Raw genomic sequence first — 22,651 nt, forward strand, 5'->3', positions numbered from 1 at the left:
ATTAACCAGATTTCTATCTGATTTAACAATATTAAGCCAATATCTTACAGTCTATACATATTTTATATACGGTTTTGCAGTATGCCAACTTGGCTGGGATAAACTACATTCCACAGAATTGCCCTTCTAGTATATTTCCAGATAAGGTGGGCTACAGGAGATATTCTTGCATCAGAGTTGGAAGACAAGCAGCAGCCATTTTGTAGGATGTACATGTCTTCCCAGTTACGCAAACAAACACTAACGTCAGTGCTGCTGTGAGGGGACTTCGCAAATATAAAGTTCCTAATCAGTTGACTTTAAGTTAGGGACCTTATTCTGTGTGGGCCTGACTTATTCAGTAGTAAGGCCTTAAAAAAATGACGTGACTTTTCTGAGGACAATAGCTTCAGTCCTTAGGGTTGCAGCCTGCTAGAGATGTTTCTTTCCTGACTGCCTGTGAACCACAAGCTTTGGCCCATGCCCATGGGCTTCCAGCCTGCTCATGATCTTTCCTTTTTGATTCCCCCACGGAAGTTCAGATTTGTCTAGCCTAGTGTAAGCTAATTATTTGTAATAAATAACTAGATAAATAAGCAAACTAATAAATAAATGTATCTATGTGTGCTTGTTGATATGTCCTACAAATTCTGCTTACCTAGTTGAACTTCTGACTGGTATGCCTCATTAATCAATTAAATACATCTTTAACACATTTATTGTATATTTATATGAGTCACCTCTTAAACACTTTACAGATTATACATTGACAAGGTAAATAGAGAATACAGCAGTAGTTCCTTTTGGATATGCTCAACTTAATATAATAAGAAACCCAAAGTTGTGTATACTAGAAACAAATTCTTCTCCATGGTTCCCAAGTACTTAAGATTGAGTTGTAATAACAATATTATTAAGAAATAGTATGATCATAAATTACTATTATTTAGAAATTATGTTGTCTAATTTCCAATTTAGCATATGGAAAACAGGTCAATTTGAGGGCTGTAATGTAATAAGAATGTTCTAAACAAGATGTTCTAGAGCTAGAATGCTCACTGACAGCCACTTATTTTGCTTGTCACCTACTTGATCTGATTGCTTTAGCCATATGTAACAAAAACATGAAGAATACAAAGGATAATGGGCAGGTAGGCTACTCTGGTCAAATATTGCATCCTATCAGTCAGTTGAAATCAACAAGACGGAATGGCAGCTAAGGAACATCTCTGGGAAAGAACAACTGTTTATATGAAGTGTTTCTGTCAATTGAGTCAAACTCATGACTCATGATGACTTTTAGCAGTTGGAGGGGCAGAAAGAGATTGTTGTTTTTTTCCAAACAAGCCCTTGGATGGTTGCATCTGGTGAGCAAGCATCCTTTTAAAATATCTCTTGAGATTAGGAAAGGATAGGTTAAGAGAAGGATGATAATTAAAAGTTGGAAGAAATGAAAGTGAGTAAGAAAAAGGGGAAAAATGACTCAGAAGAAAAGAGAAAAAATGACAGGGAAAAGATTCTTTTTCAAATCACTGCCCTATACCACAAAGAGGAAAGCAACCAGTCTGTGGGATTTTCTGTTAGTGACTCAACAGTGGCATGATTAGTTGTGGCTCAGATATGTACATGGTTTGGGAGCCAACTAGGGCACTTTAATAGGCAGGGAGGGTGCGACGGGGAGAGCTGGCAGACCACTGCTCCTTGTGACTGAAAGAGGAAGGGTGTAGCCTGTTTGTACTTATCCTGCATTTCATCAGTTCAACTTGTGATGTTTTCATTCACTTAAAAAAAAATGATGAAGTGATTCCCAATGGGTGTGTTTCACTTTCTAAACAATAAAGACGTCTGTTTTTTTGGTGATGCTAAAAGAGTAAATTTTCACCAACCGCTTTTTCCACATTACACAGGGAATGTATTCAATATCCAAGTGGGTGGCTCCCTCAAAGAGACCAATTTTGGAAACCCCCACCAGAAAAACATTTTGAATTTTTATGGTTCTTTTCATCCAAATATCTCAAGGGATTAACAAGAAAAAATGAGAGCCCTGACAACATTTCAAGGTGGTAGCAGACAAGAGTTGCTGACATCCCTTGGCAGAGGAGTAACCATGATCAAAATGAAGGTATCATGAGATGGAAGATAGCAATAGAACCAAGAACCCTATGCCTCAAAGTACCACTGTTGCCTCTGAAACTTTTGTACACCTCTGTCATAACAATCTCATTGTGATTATGCACAAAAAATACCCCTTTATTAAAAAACTTCTACTGCATATGTATGTAACTTCCTGAATGAGGCTGGCATTTTTCAAGATCAGAAGCAATTTCCAACATGCGTGTTACATAATCCTGAATATTTAGTAATTTTTTACCTTTAATAATCATAAAATGTCTTTGATATAAATTTACTTGTGTGATTAGCAGTCAGTTTGGATAGCTAGTTATGCTTATGAGAATTATCAGGTCTTGTTTCATGATAAATTGAACTTCTGGTAGAATATGCCATTTGGCTTTATTTTTCAAGTGGATTATTTAAGATTGCCAAATGGAAGGGAAAAAAGACTAGCAAATACACCTTTTATGTGCTCAAAAGAGCTATGCTTTATTAAAAAGTGAATTTTTCTTCTTTTCCAAACAAACCTTGTTATGTTTCACTGTACTGTTGTTAAATTCAAGTTGACTATAAGCTTGAGAGTTTTCCCAGGGATAGATTAAATCAATTAGCATTGGTCTTATCCAGTCACTAGATATGCAAAGCAAATATCCAGAATATTAAGTATACTTCCTCTAAGTTCCAGAGCTTGGATCCAAGATATGCTTATTGTGGCCTAAAGGACATTTAATCAAATGAGCTGCAAAGTAAGCTCCTGTTTTTGTAATATTAGGAAAACATTTGCCAAATTAGTGTCTGTTCCAAAATTCAGAAATTTCTTCATATATATATATTATATATTCATATGTATATATCAATGTATTTAAAATGCTGAATCTAGAATGGAAACCATTCAATGAGTTATTCTATTGAATTTCGAAATGTAGCCAGTGCCAAAAGGCCTCCTAGTATATGTACAAAATTTGTAAAAATAAGTAAAAACTTACTGAACCAAAACCACAGGAACTCATGATAACTTTCCAGATAGCATAATTCACCACTTAGTCACTAGGGAATGCCAAACTCAAAAGATAGATTTTACACCAAGCCAAGAAGGTCAACAAAAATAAACCTTTCTTGATTAAGAACAAAAAGAAAGTCTAATTCTAATGGCCTGTACACAACACTAATATTAATGATAATAATAAGAAAGCATATTTTAGTAACAACATTTAATTTAGAGAGTTTGTTAAACATTGTGCCTTATCAAAATGGTATGTGATACTATTTTCTATTTATCGTACATTGAGCTCTACATTTCTTCCCAGTTTCATATCAGATTAGTGTAGAAGCTATCTTAAATGTGTTTAGCCAAATGAGAGAATTACAACGAGTTCACTCTTATGTATCCCTCTTATCATAGGTAAGGAGCACAGGAAGTTCTCCAGAACATACCCTGATTCTCACTTCTCTCCATCGCCACTCCCATTGCTTAGTTCAGACTAGATTAGTCTAACAGGAAGCTTTACAAACTCAAGCAGGACCCAGAGTGGCAGGGATTAGCAGATAGAGTCCACAACTCCCAAGAGGGCCAAAAGCCGCTCAGAGGGTCTTTAGACTGAATGGACTTCTGCCAGAGGCTGGGACAAGAAGGATAAATGACACGAGCAGATACCACAGGGGACTAGATGCCAGTCTACTGAGCCCAAAATCAAGCAGTACAAGAAATACCACAGAAGAGGGAAGAACAAACAATGGCACTTATGTCATATGCCCTCTAGAGGAAACTTGGATTTGTAAATCAGAAATAACTAAGTTATCTAGAAGTTTCTTTATGAAAATGAATTCCAGAGGCAATTATTTAAAAATAAAGACAAATTGAATTCACATAGCTACATAAATTAATTGTAACCAATTGCATCTGATCTCTTACAAGTGTACATAAGAGTGTCTTGCAGGTAGAAATTTAATTAATTTATTATTAGTAGTAGTGAGAGAAAGGGTCATTTAAAAGTTGCCAGCTGCTGCCACTTGTAGCACATCTACCGCAAATCACTGTGGAGCAGTGTCCCTGAGGCTGTTGATCAGGGTGGCAGCAGAATGTGTGGGGCCATCTGTTTTACTATCTGTTGCTAGAACAGAAAAAAGGGACACACCCATAAATGCTTCAAAGTCCTTTTTACCTTTCTTGCTTCAAGGGAAAATTTAAGGAGTGGAATGGCCTCCAGGAGAGGAAACAAAGCCTTTCATACAACATTGCTATATAAATTTATCCCTTAGTTTGTATATATAAATATATGATATTCCAGAACTCAAGCTGTTGAAGGGATACTTAATAATTACAAAGGAGATACTTAACTTACTGCAAAGAACATAAATGAATATTAAGAGAGCATCAAATTATTTACAGGCTTACTTTAGCTAAAATCTTATGAAAGCATTTAAAAGAAGAGCTCACAAAGAAAATTGAATCAGAAACCTCAGTTGTCTATAATAAAATGCTAAATATACTTAAGATTTTTACTCTTACAATGGTGCTTGCTAAAAGTTTATAATTATGTATCATATTTCTCAACTACAATTAGGGAAATCTTTATACTATTATTAATTTCACAAATTCTTGCACCCATTTCCCTGAAGAATCATTTAGCTTTCAATCTAACCATGTGAAAGGGAGTTAACATTAAAAAAAAAAAACTCACCTCATGGTTATGTACTGAGTATGAATTGTCAGGATTAGATAATGGAAAAATAGTGTCTACCTCTCTGTTGCAATTGTTTGAAAAACTGGTATACCCAATATACTGTATAAGAAATGTAAACTAAATGATCATTCAGAAAACAGTGCCAACAGCTATAAAGTCATAATTAAACATGTAGAATTTTCATTCCTCTGGAAATCTGTCTTATATATTCTGCCAACATATGTTTTATTTGCCAAGACTTGTAAAACTATAGTCTTTCCTGAATATTTTGAAGTAAGAACACTCACAATAGCTATGTTCAGAAAAACTCATTTATCTGATAACAGTTCATTCAATATAGAGTGGATTTGAAGAACTTCTTTGCTATAGCTGTGCAGATTAAGTTTTCCAGTTAACATTGTTCATTTATTTTGAAATAAAATTTCAAGATTGCAGAAGTATATGGGAAGCAGAATGAGCACATACCCATTGTGAAACTGTGCTGTGCTTCTCCCTATGCAAACAACACAAAGAATACCAAGATCCACTGTGACACATTTACCCTGTGCACTGAAACCTCTGTACACTAAAACCCATTCGCCATGACCACTTAATTAGGAGGTAGTCTCCACTGGTTCCCAACATTACTAAATGAAATAGACCAACCCTGACATTTCTGTTTATATGGGAAACTGCAGCCTGACCTAGAACTATATAATGCAGAAAAAGATACACTTATATTGTGAATATTGCTCTATGTTGTTGATAATATTAAACTTTTACTTTACTGTCTACCCCTAAAACACAAAAAGTTTTTTTTTTAAGATTAAGATAAACAAGAGAGAAAATCAAACAAAAGAATTGCTACCATAAGTTTCATTTTTATTTTAAAATTAATGTATTTATTTTGTGAATTTGTAATTCATGCACAGGGAACAGAGTTCAAACAATTTGAAGTATATAAAATAAAAAGTAATTTTCTTTTCCAATCCTTCTCATCTTTTCTCTACAAAGGCAACAACTTTCACTAGCCCCTTAAGTATTCTTCCACAGATTTCCTACGCACGTATGAGTATACAAATGTAGATCTCTTCCTTAGTATACAAATATTAGCATACATGGATCTTCTTCTATATTTTGAGCTTTTTTCACTTAATATAAATACATTACTCAATTATGTACATATAAAGCTTCCTTAATCTGTTTAATATCTGCATGGTATTATATTGGATAGATTTACAGTAAATTATGTGAACCATCTTCATTGATGATGTTTTTCAGTGCTGCAATAACTATTCTTATATCTACATAATTATGTACATATGAAAGTATACTGTAAGATAAATTCCTAGAAATTAAGTTGCTGGGACAGAAGACATGCATTTGCAGTTGTGATTTGATAGATAAAGTTGTATTTAATTCCAATTGTACCAATTTAAGCTCCCATCTAAGTGTGAGCGTACTTGTTTCCCCATAGTATGGGGTTTAGAACTTATTGATTGCCATTTTAAAAGTGACCAAATTGAAGACTTATGTGCCAATTTGAATGTATTATGTCCCCCAAAACACCATTATCTTTCACGTAATCTTGTGTGTGTGGACATATTAGTGTTGATTAGATTGTAATTCTTTGACTGTTTCCATGGAGATGCAACCAACCCAGCTGTGGGTGACTACTCTGATTGGATGATTTCCATGGAGATGTGGCCCAGCCCATTTAGCTTGGGCCTTTGATTAGTTCACCGGAGCACTATATAAGCTCAGACAGAAGGAGCAAGCTTGCTACAGCCAAAGGGACACTTTGAAGAATGCACAGGAGCTGAGAGAGGAAATGCAGTTTACAGAGACATTTTGGAGATGGCCTTTGAAAGCAGACTTTTGCTCCGGAGAAGCTAAGAGAGGACAAACACCCCAAGAGCAACTGAGAGTGACATTTTGGTGAGAAGCTGAAGCATAGAGAGGAATGTCCTGGGAGAAAGCCATTTTGAAACCAGAACTTGGAGCAGACGCCAGCCGTGTGCCTTCCCAGCTATCAGAGGTTTTCCGGATGCCATTGGCCACCCTTCAGTGAAGGTATCCGATTGTTGATACCTTACCTTGGACATTTTATGGCCTAAGACTGCAATTGTGTAAACAAATAAACCCCCTTTATAAAAGCCAATCTATTTCTGGTGTTTTGCATCCTGGCAGCATTAGCAAACTAGAACAACTTATTTCCATATCATTAAAAAATAGAAAAAAAACAAAATACAGACATAAGCCAGAATTGAAAGGTTTCCATGTTTCCTTTTAATTAGACCAAATACAATCTCCAAGTCTTAACCTTCTTTGAAAGGACAAACCAACATCATAATTTATAGAGCCAAATTATTTAAGACTAATAATTCTCTCCGAACTTCAACATCACGGAAAATAAACCAAAATAAAGTAACTTCAGAATGAATGTAAACAGTACAGTCAGTAAAAAATCTTTCCAGTCCTTCATGTTTAATTTAGAGAGGTGGAGAAAGTTTGTAATCAATTTCAGACCATCCAAATAAGCATAAAACTTTAAATTCTATTTTTCCCAATTACTTATGTTTTCCCCATATTTTATGTCTTTATTTCCAAAAAACGAAAAACCCAGGACTCTACAGCCTGCAAATAAAGTGCACTCTTAGAGATTAAAAAATATCTTTAACAAAAATTTTACTAATACAAACACTAATTTCTTCTGGTACTTTTTGTAACAAATCTGTAGACTTCTGAATAAAAACACTAATCTCAGCATTAATACTTGAGGAATCCCAAGAGTATAAATGCTGGATTAATAGTTACTTGCTCAATGATATTTTGCTTTAAACAAAATCACATCTTTTAACAGTAATCAATTTAATAGGACAAAGTTGATAAATATATTTTTTGCCATTACACTTTGGTATGAAATTTTTATATTCACAATAGCCATGTGGCTGTGAAATATTCCCAGTGCCTTTGAGGTATTAATATTCTTCCATTTGTCCATAGGATATGGGATTAAATTATAAAACAAGTGGAAAAGAAAGATTTCTTGAGCATTTTAAGATAGTCGTAACTAACTTTTGCTGTTCGCTGTCATGTTCACTTGCTACTTCATTTTCTCTATGTCAACAACTTCCTTTTATATATTTTTTTCATATCAATACACACCCATAGATGCTTTGGTTCTGATACAGTTCCAGAAGCTTTAACCTGACACTTTGAAGCATGAAGCATCAGAATTAAGTGAAACTCTGGATGCCAAAAGTGGACCTCTAAAGAACTGTTCAACTAAAGTTTCTGTCTTAGAGATTCATGAACAAGACTGCCCTCTGAGCCACGTCAGCCAGACTCCAGTGAAGCTGAATTTAAAAATCTTGCAAGAGTGGCAGCTTGAGCTTTGACTACTGCTAGAATAAAAGATTGTCCAGAACAGTGAATGGCCAGAGATCAGCTCCTGAGGAGTCTGAGTGAGGCTGTCAGTAGAAGAGAAGGGGCGTTTATAGCCCTGGAGAAAAGGAACAGAAGGAAGAGCCTGGGACATGTCCGCAGTGTCTCCAGATGCCCAGTCCCAAACATCTTTGTCTAAACAGAACCCAAAAGAACTGTTTTCATGAAACACTAAAGCATAAGCAGCCTCGGGGCCTCATAAAATGCAAGTATTCTCATCCTCAATGATTGTGTACTATCCCTATTTTTGCAGTCAGATTTTATTTCACAGAAATAAATTTTATAGAAATTTCTTAGAATCATCAGATATTGAGAATCTATAATTCATGAAAATACGTTGGTGCAACTAGCTTTTATCATACTACACGGCACTTAGAGAGCTTAAAACCTAAACCTTTGTTTAGTCCTTCTTCATTTCTGCACTTATTATTCACTGTCAGTAGTATCTTCCCAACACAGTCAACAATACTGTCAGCCATCTTTATAAAATGAAGTCATCACCTTCTCCCAACATCACCTATATCAGCTGGTCCTTGCTCAGTGTGACATTTTTTTTTAAACAAAATGGTGAGGGGGAAAAAGATGTTCCAAATACAACTGATAGAATTTCAAATTTGCATAGATGTTTTGAGAGGCAGGCCAAATTCCAATAAAGGGGGCATTCATCTTAGATGTTGCTGGCTCTAAGAAAGGAAGTGCTACTGCAAATGAACTATGTTTTTTAACAAGCATGTTAATTATACTTGGTTACCTGAAACAGATTTTTTAAGTACTTAAAAAATATTTGCTTATAAGCGTTTTCTGTGTTTTAGATAACTGGGAGTTTGAGGTTGGTATGTAACTTATTATAATTTCTAGCATTAAAATAATAGGAAATAGTTTCTAGATCAGAATTTTCATGCATGAAAAAAAGACTACTGTGAATAAATAGTAGACAGCTGTGTTAAATTTAATACTAACTACTTGTAAATAATTTAAGAAATACAAAAATAGAAGTGATTTGTGTCCTGCCTTCAAGGAGCTTACCATTCAGTAAGAAGAGTAAGGCAGACATATACATTAACTATAGTATAATCTAACTTTGATAACATGATATGATAACAGTCAATTTTCTTATCTAATACTAACTCCCGAAATTGTAGTGGCTGCTTTGGGTACTGTGTTAAGAAAGATTCTGAGACCATAGGCCCCCTTGGGGGAAGAAGGCAATGATGATTAGTGATAAATAAAATCTCCTGAAAGAGGTGACATTTAAGATGAGCAGGGTATTTTTAGGAGTGGGAATGGGGTGCCACAGGAGTACTACTCTGAGATTTCCTGTGAACTCAATAAGCCAAAGGTCCCAGAATGTTGTGGGAAGATCTGCAATCTTATTGAAAAAAGCATCTATTTTACCATAGTTTCTTAACTTGTAGGGAATCATTTCTCTCTAATAGTGCTGTTTTCTACTCTAAATGTGCGTGCCTAACTTCCTAAGAGTGAACTGGATACTTAAGCTAAATATACCAGATTATTTATTCTATACTTTCTCATGCTGAGTAGACTAGAAAATCATTCTTATTCCAGTTCTTGGCCAGTTGAAATTTCTTTACTTATTTAACTCAACACAATTACAAGTTAATATGTGATGATATTAAAAATCTTTAAGTGCACCATATACTCCACTAGAATCATTACCATCTGTGTGATTTTTGCATTAACATTTTAAATCTAATTATTCAATTTCACTACTGATAATATCTCAATAGTTCCTCCATCCAAACAGTCCTGTCCAATATAGTGTCCACTGGTCACATATGGCTATTTAAATTTGAATTTAAATTAAGCAAAACAAAAAAAAAATTTATTGCCTCAGGCTTCCTAGTCACTTTTCAACTTTAACAGTCACATGGGAGCAGAGACTACCATATTAACACAGATAATAGAACACTTCCATCATTGCAGAAAGTTCTGTTGATAATGCTGAATTAAGTCCAGATTCCCAAGCATTGTGTTTAAGTCTTTCACAGTGTTACCTTCTTTATTTTCTCATCTAACCTCTTTCTTTCTGCCACATTTAGCAGTACATTCTAACACAGTTGCCATTCACAAAATCAGATATTTTTGAATTTTTGTAATTGCTGTTTTCCTGACTGTAATGTTGTTCATTCCCTTGTCCAGCTGAAGAATTCCAGCAAATCCATTAAGACCCAGCTCAAATATCATTTCCTATGAAATACTTTTCCTGATATCCTGAACAAAGGTAAGTGTCCCCTTCTCTGTGCTCCGTGATGTCTTATTTACACCTCAATCATTGCACTGTTTATATGGCTGTAATTCATTTACATGGGTTTGTCCCATTACAGATCATGTGCCTTTAGAGAGAAATAACCTTATTCTTTTCATCTTTTCATCCTTTCATGATAGGTATGTAATGGGCACTAAGCATGTATTAATTTATCTGTTCATATGCTTATTTCCCTCAAATTATATGCTGAATGAGTGACCTTGGGTGACAACTTTACTTATTGATTATAGACAGTGTTCTGGTTTGCTAAAGCTGCCATTATGCAAAATACCAGAAACAGATTGGCTTTTATAAAGGGGCTTTATTAGGTTACAAATTTATAGTTCTAAGGCCATAAAAGTGTCCATACTAAGGCATCAACAAGAGGATACCTTCACTGAAGAATGGTCAGTGGCATCCAGAACACCTCTGTCAGCTGGGAAAGCACTTGACTGGCGTCTGCTAGTTCTTTGCTCCTGGGTTGTGTTTAGAAATGGCTTTCTCCAAAATGTCTCTGGCCTTCTGTCTTCATTCCACTCTCTCAGCTCCTCTGCATCCTTGCTTCTTTCTCCCAAGGCATTTCTCTCTAAGCATCTGGGGGTCCTCTCTTAGCTTCTCCAGGGCAAACTCTGGACTTCATCTCTTAGCTTAGCATCTCCAAATATCTTTCTGTCTGCATCTCCAAATGTCTCCAAGCATCAGCGTCTATGTTGGCTCTTGAGCTCTCTTAAATACTCCAGTGAGTTAATCAAGACCCACCCTGAATGGGCGGGGTCCACATCTCCATGGAAATGATCTAATCAAAAAGTTTCAACCTAATGAAAAGACTAGTAAGTCTGCCCCACAAGATTGCATTAAAGAACATGGCTTTTCTGGGGGACATAATACATCCAAACCAGCAAAGACAGAAACCAAAAATCTTTATGTTACTAAATGAAAAGTTCACTTTATAAGAAGGGAGCTTATGTAACAGGAAAGCAGAGCAAGATCTTGCCTTAAACAAAAAGTGAAACTTGGCAGATAGTAAAACCTGTGTTTAACTTACTCAATATGATGGTAGAGTTATCCTGCTTGAAACTCTGTATAATCAGATAAGGTTCTCCTAGATCCATCATGAAGGAAGTAGTACCTGAGGTAGAAAAATGAACGTCTTTTACAGTTTCCTGTTTCTTGGCTCCTAGAGAAAGTGATAGCCAGAAAATTCAGTGAAACCCCTGAGTTTTCCTTAAAAATTTGATGGGATATGGCAGGGACAACTTTCCAGTGCACTGTAATTCCATCACTGTATATGTAACCAGAATGAATTTATAATATGGTCACTTGGACATTTTCTTGAATTCTAATCACATAATCCTCCATTTTGTTGTTCTACCTCATTGCAGACTATTGGAAGACTGAAAAAGATAAATAAACTCTAATATGTGCTCTTTGTAAATATTGCACTTAGAGTTCTGAATTTTTTTTTAAAAAAATCTTTTGCTATCTAGATGTGAGTCATATTTTTCATTTGTTTGGGGAGCCTTTAAAAAATCGAAATGCTCTAGTAGCTTCCTCTGGCAGTAGCAGAAAAGCTTACAAATTTTAGTCTAGCTCCCTGCCATCAGTCACAGAGCTGGAAAGGCCCTCTAGCCCCCAGGACCATCTGAGTGGCACAGAAGAGTCCTTTTCAAGGGTCTTGGAACATGCAATCACTTGACTGCCATCAAATATTTCTAGAGGAAAGAAATCCTCAAGTCCTATAGACCAGAGGGTCCTCTGGCTCTGCCAAGAAGAGTGACAGAGGCTATAAAACTGTCTGCTCTCCTCCTTTGCTAAATTTCTTGCCAGAAATCACACAGACTCGGAGCTGTTGAAAATACGGCTGCTTTATTTCAAAATGCACCATGCAAAGGATGCTGCTTCCGACTCTCTCGCGCCATCTACTGGAGCTTATTCAAAATACTCATCTTGTTAGCACTCAACTAGGAAAAGTTAGATTCTGGGGTACCTTCCCATCTCCTAATATGCCCCCTTGAGAACAAAATCCTCAATGAGCAAAGAGTCTGACTGCTAGGACAATTTGAATTCCTAGGCAGAATATTTTTCATAAAGAAAGAAGGAGCAAGGGACAGGCCAAATGAAGTAAAGTTCATTCTAAAGAATGTATCCATTTTTTGTGTGTGCCTTTCCTTCAGAATGTGTGCATTTTATTATTTTTCTCAGAACATTTTTCTTTTTCTATATGTGCCTTGAATTAGCAGTCACTATGTCAGTCACTTGGAATAGAGGAATGCGGCTTAGATTTGAAGTCATATGATAAAAATTCAGTTCTGACCTAATGCCTTAACATCAGAGATTCACCAGCTTTTTAAAAAGTGTCTAGAGCAGATGCTCTTATTGTGAAGTTTCCATTAAAAACTGCTATGACAAAACAGCACTCTATAATATTGTTAATATCCATAATTATGGAACCCTGCCCTCAATTCTGACCCCTACTACTCTGTCCTTCCTGTTTGCCTTTTAAACTCGCCTAGGACCTTATTTTCACTTCCTGTTTTATGGCTCCCAGGGCCTCACTGGGCTCTCTCCACTGCTGGCTGGCCTCAGAGGTACCTACAGGACCAGAAGCATCTTGAAGAGAGGACCCGCCTTTGTCCTAGCAGACATGGCACGTAGAAGGAACCTCACCCTGACTGCGCTCTCCTGATCTTAATCCCCAACTGTCCTTTCCTCAATGCCCTTGGAATCAGTTTCCACCAGGCATATCATTCTGAGCACCTCATGTTGTGGTTGAATGACTTTGGGCAAGTAATATAATCTCTCTGAATCTCTACTTACTTATCTAAAAAACAGAACTTCCAGGAGTCTCCTTGAAAATCTTAAAAATTTTGATAAAGATGAAATGAGCTAACAAATATGAAGCTGCTTTTTCTCATATAAAACCCCATATAAATGTCAGTTCTTTCTTGTTATGCACATATATTGGAAATTCACCTGCACTAAGAAATTTTAAAAAACCTGCCTATTCTAAAATATCTTCTTTCCCTCTGTCCTGGAACACAAAGAACACTACACACACACACACACACACACACACACACACACACACGACTAGTATACTAATTGAATATACAGGCCAAATCATAGTAACATTAGGGAATGTTTCTACATGAACGATAACCCACACAAAACATATGCTCCAAAATATAACATACAGTCAAAGGCAATGGTTCTTTATGAACAAAGTCAAATACATTACTTACGCTTTGTGGTTTTATGGGAGCTATTTTCAAATATCTGGTTGTAACTGAAAGAGGTGGTATTGATAGTGAGGGGTGGGGTGGTAATGATAGCAAGTGGTAATCAATAAGGCTAAATATCGCTCATCTGACAAAGGAAGCCAACAAAAGTATGCCTCCTGCATTCCAGAAGCTGGTACAATATTTTCAGAAAGCCTTGGGGATCTTGGGGTATGATAACCATATGATTGTTTTCTGGACCACAGTCAATTCAAATTTGGGATGTGTGTTTACTTGCCAATCTTGAAACTCACAGGTATTTGGTCCGTGATTTGGTTGGCTTGAGTTCAGTCTTAGTAAGATTCAAACCAATTTAGATCTGCAACAAGCCCTTCCTTCAAGAATTATTAAAAGACAAGCTGTTAAACTGGGGCTTCAAAGAGCTTTATTTACTCACTAACAAATATTTACTAAACACCTATAATACGCCAGGCATTGTTCTCTCTCAATTTTTGTTTGTCTAAAGAAAAAAAAGGTCTTTATATTGCCCACTTACTGAGAGAGATTTTCACTCTGTTGGCATTTATTTCATTTTTTAATTACATTGAATATATCATTTCTGACTTCCATATATTCTGTTAAGAAGTAAGAGATTAATCCACACACCACTCTTTGAAGGTAATTTGTCTTTTTTTCCTTTGGGTGATTTTTTTAAGGTTGTTCACTTGTATTTGGTATTCTGAAGTTTTGTTTTAATATGCTTTGGGCTGGATTCATTATTATCTCTAATCCTCTCTGAGATCCATTGAGAGTGTTAAGTCTGTTTCTTTCATCAGTTTGAACAGTTGGATAAGCGTTTATTCATTATCTTTTCATGTAATGTATCTTCCCTAGTCTCTGAACCTTCTCCTTCCAGAACACCAATTAAACTTCTTTTAAAACTTACCACTCAATTTCCTATGTCACTTAACCTATCTTACATATTTTCCATCCAACTTCTCTGTGCTGAATTTCAGATAATTTCTTCTGGCTAATTTTCAGTTCTTCGTCTCTTGTCATCTATGTCTAATCTTCTGTAAAAATTATCCATTGAGGCTATAATTTTGGTAATTGCATTTTTTATTTCTAGAAGTTGTCTTTGTTGCCTTTTCAAACCTTTCAGCCATTTTTAAACTTTTCTTTACTGGCACATGTTTTTAAGTTTATCATTTGATTTTTTAAGCACAATAAACATATTTTATAATCTGTGTCTGAAAAATTCAATGCCTGAAATGATCATAGATATGTTACTGCTATCTGAATCCAGCATATAATATCCTGAATCATCATGTGCCTGATAAGTTTTAGCTGTGTACTGTTCATGGTCTTGAAAAGTTATCTATGTGGCTACTTTGAAAATTAAAATGAAAGATAATTCCTCTAGAGATCTGCATTGTTCTTTTGTAGGCACTTAGGAGCACAACCACCTTGGGATTGCTTTGAAATTGATTCACAGCCTGATTCTGTTTTTTGTTTTTTATTATTTTTCCCACAACTACCAGGTGATATTAATTTGGGCTACAAATATGTTATTCAAATCTGGCTTGTGATTGCTATTTCTTAGAGCTCCAGCCCCGTTCTGTTCTTCTCCAGTGCAACTTTCCCTGATGCCCAGAGAAGAGAGGAGAAGGAGGAAAACAGCACGTTAACTCACAAGTCACCATTATTCTGAGGATGCTGACCTCTGCAATTCTAACTTAATACAGAAAGAGTCCACTATTAGATTCCTTACCTCAGTGTGTGGCAGTCTCCAGGCTTTAACTTCAATTCTCCTCATGTTTAAACCATCAAAACTGAAGTCCAGATGACCCTGATCAATCATTGCCTTTGGGGAACATACAGCTCTAGTACTGACTTCTTGGGTTCCAGGTCTTCCTTATGTTGGCTTAGTAATATCTAAATACCTTGTCAGCTCTGTGATGCTTTCTGAAAGGTATTCATAAAATATTCAGTGCAGCATCTGCTGCTGGTTTCACTGGGAGGATTGGTCTGAATAACCCAATCTGCCATATTCCTAGATATGCAACATTTTCTAAACAAATTGCTTTAATTGAATTTGAATCTAAGTTTGATTCAATGTGTAACATTACATGGTAAAAACAAACCTGGTCAGAAATGAAATTCATGAACCCACCCAAGGTAGCAGAAATAGTGATACTGTTTTACTATAATAAGTATATATTAGCAAGAATTTTGCAGTATGCATTTTAGGGAAACAAAGTACAATTGAATTTTTAAAAATCAATTCCATACTTGAAGAGAAATTAAAGCAATAGTAGATAAGAGAACCAAAGGTGCCTCTCAAATAATAACAAAGGTTCCTTTTTAAAGAAACTACAACTCAACCTAAACTGTAATGGTACAAGAACGGGACGGAACAAACAGAAGAATATTAAAACTCTGCTAATAATCAAAGAGGAGAAATTGGAGACATTGAAACCAGTCCTAATCAGAAATCATTTAGTCTCAAAACCCTGAAGGTTTTACCAATTTCTTGATGATGGTATGCTTAGTATTCAACATTACAACTTCACCTGAGGCCATTCGTAAGGTTAATTTTTATATGATTCTACTGAAGTTAACTTTAGAAGTAAACCATGTTAACTCCCTTACTATAGTTTAAGTTCAGTTTTTCTCTACTGATTCTTTTGGGTTCTTTACAACATCCCAAATTAAAGAATGTATCTAGGTAGCATTACTGATAGATTTCCGGACCTGCTCTTTTTCCCAAATTACTATCAAGCCAAACTTATTTCTGGCTGGTTCCCTACAAAAGTAAGATACAGATACACAAAGGGAAGGAATTATATGGCTTTGTTTGTTTGGTTTGGTTGTGTTCTGGGCAATTGGGAAAAATGGGAAATTAATTCACCAGGAGAAAGATCAGTGCTTTGGAAGCTCTGTCATTACTTAATGTATACATTTCTTTCTGTTCATTCTCTATTTTGTAAAATTCTGTTATCTAAATGTTTGGCCTCAAAAAGACTGCACAGTACAAAGCTTAATCATAACATTTCAAGTAGAAATGGCTTTTTATGGAAACCTTCATTACTTGAAAGGCTTTGTTATCCACGTTCTTGATCAAAATTGGTAGTGACCTGTAAAGCAGCCAAGACATTTATATTCAGAGTGGCGTTCTCCTGATGGATGAAGGAGCAGGCAAGAAGTCTTCCTGGTAATGTGTGGGTGGATAATTTTATGTGACAGCCACATTATGAATGAGGCAATATGAGCATGAAGTAGTGCACAACACTCACTTCTATCAAGTTCTGCTAATTAAAAAAGCAAGGTGTGCTTCAAAAATTATCTGAGCTTTCAATAGTTTTTGGCTTCTCCTGTAAGTCAGACTATATGAGAATACATTAGAGGATCTGGAAAGGAAGCCATGTCATCATCAGCAAGAAATGGCCAACCGGAAATGGCCCCGGTTGGACTCCGTGAGCCTTCCAACACAGCATGAAGGGCGGAACTGGTGCGTGAAATCTCAAATAATAACATGGGGCGTATAGCTTTTAAACATCACTATCCGAATCCTGCTCAGAGAAGTAGTAAGCTTTATCAGAAATCCTAAATGCAGGGCATCTTGTCAAGATCTCAGGCACTGAAAGGATCTTTTGTAATATTGCATACTGTGTAGCAAACGTTGTTGTCATCAGTAGGTTTGAGTCTTCTGGGAGTCTGCATTCTGTCAGGGCTCTTGGCAGAGATTGAGGTAGAGAAACATTTACTTTAAAATGATTAATTATTCCCAACTCTACTTTGCCAAGGACCATGCTTTTTGTCCTCTTTTTTTAGTCATTGATCCTGAAATACTTCTGTAACTTGCTCAGCTTTCAAATTAACATGTACAGTTTGAAAAATATACATACTTGATTGTATCTTTCTTTTCCCTAAAAACTGACCATGGCAGACTGTGTTGGACAGGCACAGTGTAAATAGCTATTTCATTAGTATTATTATTTGAATGGTTTGATTTAATTATTCCATTTCTAAACCACATTTATGAGCCAGCTGGTAAAGCCAGGATTCTGAGATATGGCTTTGATTTGAGAGGGTTATAATAATGCAGTTACTGTAACAGCGTGTGGCACTACATATTACACAATAATACCATTAAACTGTTCCACAATAAACAATAGAATGATCTAAAACACCATTTTTTCCTAATACATGTAACCTGAGGTTAAGACTATTTTAAACACAAACTATGCTATAACTCATTTATACTAGTAATAAAATACACAACTCTCAGACAAGAGAAAAATTTTGTTTTGTGTTCCTTTTTGTCAAATGTACTTTGCTGCAAGTGCAAGCTTTTTCCTCCCTTTAGGAAGGGGAGGGGTGGGAGAACAGAAGTACTGTACTTTTATGTGTTTGTGTGTGCATGTGTGTGTTTTCTAAAATGACGAGTTTGTCAGACAGTGTAATACATCAACATACCTCACTATACTTTCATTTAAATGTATGTTTAGGCTTCAGGTTTTAAAATAGTTTAATTTTTGTTGGGAGGTGAGCAAAAATAAAAATTAAAAAATAGGAAAGCATAACTTGGGTCAAATTCACTCATCATTATTCATTGGTTAAAAAAAAAGACTAGTCAAGAGGTATAACTTACAGGAGATCTACAAACTGACACAACTTGATAGGAAAATTTACATAACACTGGTCTAGCCAAATCCACGTTTGGCTCAAATTTGATGCCATTTTACTCAGCTTGTAGGAACAGGCAATTTTTCCAAACTTTTTAAAACACGTACCAAACAAAGAACTTTTCCACAATGGTGAGCACATTTACAATTAATAATTATAAAAACCCTTGATCTTTATTGTCTTTTGGATTCTGTTTATATTATATAAAGCTATTAGTAAAACCCTGATCTATTGCAAATACAAGTTTCTTAAAACCACCTCCTTAAAGAACAAGAAAAAGTTTTGAATCCTTGGACAAATACAGATATTCTTACAAATTCACCATTACTGATTTTCCCCTTTAAGCTTTAGGGTGTGTTCATTTGTCAGTTCATTCAATGAGTATTTATTTAGCATCTGGTATGTACCAAATCCTGTTCTAGGTGTGGGGACTTGGCAAAGAACAAAAATACAAATGCTCCTACATCATGAAACTCATGGGGTATTTCACAGTTTATGTCAGGGATCCACAAACTACACCCCCAGTCAAAACTGAGCTACTGACTGTTTTGTTTTGTTTTGTTTTGTAAATAAAGTTTTATTGTCACACAGCCATGCTCATTTGTATATATTCTGTCTCTGTCTGCTTTGCACCACCCAGGCAGAGTTGAATAGTTGTGGCTGAGACTACTTGGCCCACAAGGTTGAAAATATTTAGTATGAGGACATTTGCAGAAAGAGTTTTCTGACCCTTGATTTGTGATATTACTACAAATCAAGGCCTTGTGCAACATAGCAAAGGTTGCAACCAATATATAAAGTCTATTGGATAGGAAATAAAAAAGAAACCCAGATTTAGATGTTAAGAAATTCTCTTTATCTAGCATAGTAGTTGTCGTTGCCAGACTATGGTCTCCCTAAAATGTCCAAAACCTGTGAATATGATACCTTATATGACAAAAGGGACTCTGCAGATACAATTAAGGATTTTGAGATGGGGAGATTATCCTGGATTCTCAGGTTGGGTCTAAAGTAATTGCAAAAGTCCTTAGAAGAGAGGCAGTAGAGTCAGAGTGAGAGTCAGGGAATGAGATATGGTGACAGAAGCAGGGCTCATAGACAGAGAGAGAGAGAGAGAGAGAGAGAAGGACTCATGAGCCAAGGTATGCAGGTGACATTTAGAAGCTGAAAAAGACAAAGAAACAGATTCTCCCCTGAGATCTCCCAGAAGGAACCAGCTAATAACACCTTGATTTTAGGCCACATAACCCATTTTGATCTTCTGACTCCAGAACCTTAAGATAATTAATTTGTTTTGTTTTGACTTACCGTATTTGTGGCAATTTGCTACAGCAGCAATAGGAAACTAATATGGTGGTGAAGACCATTGCTCTGGAGAGAGAGAGCCTGAATTTATATATTGATTCTGCTACACACTATGTATAGCAGCAATGGGATCTTGGGCAGATTATTTAAATATTCTAAGTCAGTTCCCTTATCTCAAAGTTGAATGAAATAATGGTGCTTCATTGAGTTTTTCTGGCTATTCAATGAGATATAATGCATGTAGAGCACTCAGCATAGTGTCCAGCATGTAATAATTGCTTAGTAAGTAATACATATTATGATTATTATTACCACTATTATTATTTCATATTTATCCTCAGGTTTCCTCATTTAAAATCAGAGCAAGGCCAAGTTCACCTACAAAAAGTTACTCAAATTTTTTCAGAAAGTGGGACACCTGGTAATCATGATTCATTTATTGTGTTGCATTCATGTTTTAATTCACATTTAATTTCTGCCACTACTTTACTTCTCACCTTTAATATTTATTACCTGGGTTACGAACAACAGCTAAACCGGTATCCCTAGATGTCTTGGTTATCCTCAGTGCCAACAGACAGATCCATATGACATGTACACTCCTTAGAATGGCCTGCAGCTGTTCAGCATCTGAGTCTGGCCCACATTTTTTACTTCATCTCTCCCCAACCCCTCTATCCCCATCCTTTGAAAGAAGAACACTGGTCATCCTGGAAACTTTTCATCTCAAGGCCTCAAGTATTCTCATGCTCCTCCACAAATGCCTGCAATGGATTTGCCCTGCCAACTCTGACACATTGGCAGGTGCCCTGTTCCCAAGGAGCCTCCCATGTGCTTCAGAAGCATCCTGCCTTTCCCTCTATCATTAATCACAATGCATTAATTGATATATCTAGCAGTATTGGGTAGCTAGTACAAGCAAATATTATCCTAGTGGCTGCCCAGGATTTAATCCTATCCTTTAGATCTTCAGTGTCTAGTGGACTATCAGAAATGTCACTGCATGAAGAACTTACATACAACACATGTCTTACTCTTCTCTGAAATTGGGATTCAAAAAGAGCATTTTATAATATAAGCACATTTTCTAAGCAAAAAAAAAAATGCTGAATTTTCCTTATCTATTAAAGTCTATGAATTATTGATTTGTAACAAACAAATATAGTATTAGCCTCATATTCGCTTCCTTATTAAGGTAGAAAACAGAACTAAAATATAACTCTGTGACCTCATACATGGCACCCTTTTAAAATCATGGAGCAATGGGAGAGGCCTCAAAATGAAACCATATGCAAGCTACATCACCTCCATGTAAGTCATCCATCTTCTGGAGTTTCTATGTGTGTCTTATTACCAGTTATATCTGGATTTCAGAACTACTGGGTGGAGGCCACATCTGTCTCTGTGTTGTGTGTAAGTTCTTCATGCATTATAAGTATTTAGGAACATTTTCTAACTCCAAACAAAAAAATCAAAAGTAACACATTCTGTTGCTCTGCACATTTACTTACTAATTTCTTCCAAAATATAGATTACCATTTTGCACCTTCTATATGTCTATTTATTAAATGCCTATTCCTGGGCAAGAAATTCCTCACCCTTCTGAAGCATACTGTATGCTAATTACTTGAGTAAATTGATTACCACATGAGTTTTTATGTTAACTCTTCTTGATAGTTTCTCAAAGTTTAATATACAACCAGGTATGGTCTTACTTCTTCAAAGAATCTTTTTATGTCCTGCTGGGTTTTGCATTTTGCATCAAAAAACATTTCCATTAAACGCATGCTATATCCCTAAATTTGTGAATAATGCAATTTTACTGACTTCTTTAAAGAAGTCCACATTCCATTACCTGAATGACAAAACCTTATGGGAATTGGGCTGTAGAAGTACGTAGTAACTTTTACCAGTAGCTTGATACTGATATCTTGGCTTGGTCTATTCACATGGTTCAATAAAGCTTTAGTTTCTATGAAATATCCCGATTATTTGTAAGTCAAATTGTGCTCCTGGCATTTTTTTAATCAAATAGAAATTTTGAACAGAGGTATTACTATATTACATAGTTTTGATGAAAGAATTAAAATGCAAAGGAGCTTAAAAGTTACTTTAAAAAAAAGAATACTTATTTATCTTTAGCTGTTTAACATTGACTTTCCTTATCAAAATCCAGAATATGTTAGGTGAATGGACAGACAGGCGTTTGCAGAGATCATTTTTATAACCGTTTTTAACATTAAAACAATCCTACTCTCAGATGAGGGTCAGAGATTATGAAGAGGTTATAAGTATTCTTTGCTGGCCAAACTGGGATTTAAATTCTTTAGAACGTATCTTACATCTATGAATAAAGAAACATAGAGTTGCTGTTTTTAAAGCATGTTTTGGCATTTACCTAATTAAAAGAAACACAAAATGGCAGAACAATTTATACAGACATTAATTTGTAATTTCTGCTGTTCCTACTTCTTAGCCAACCATCAATTCAATCATTTAAAAAAAAATACTTTGTGAAGTACTGGGCATCCAGGTCTAATTGCTGAAGACACAGCAGTGTAGAAACAGACAAAAGTCTGTTTGCGGCTGTCTAAATATCTCCGATCCCAAGATATCCCCAAGAAAGGCTTTGTCTCTTCTTGCCTCAGATTCTAATATGATAGCAAGTTAAAAGCAAAGTTTACCAGGTTCCCAGAAAATGGTCTCTTTTCTGGTTGTGGCCTTGACCATGACCACCAAATCAGTGATCACCAAAGTAGACAGAAGGCGAGGCCATTCAAGACACTTCCAGATGGGAGAAGAAAACCTTGCTGAGAAAGGCCTTGAGAGACTGTTGAGAATTCTCAGTAGGAACATGAAGAAGCCATTTCTTATACCTGTAGTTGTGGAATAACATTCATGCCTACTAACCATGATTAATTGCTGAATTTTTTTAAAAGTAGAGAAAAATATAAAGAATCAAATAAAATAAG

This window comes from Choloepus didactylus, chromosome 14 (genome assembly GCF_015220235.1).
Source record: "Choloepus didactylus isolate mChoDid1 chromosome 14, mChoDid1.pri, whole genome shotgun sequence".
Taxonomy (NCBI): domain Eukaryota; kingdom Metazoa; phylum Chordata; class Mammalia; order Pilosa; family Megalonychidae; genus Choloepus; species Choloepus didactylus.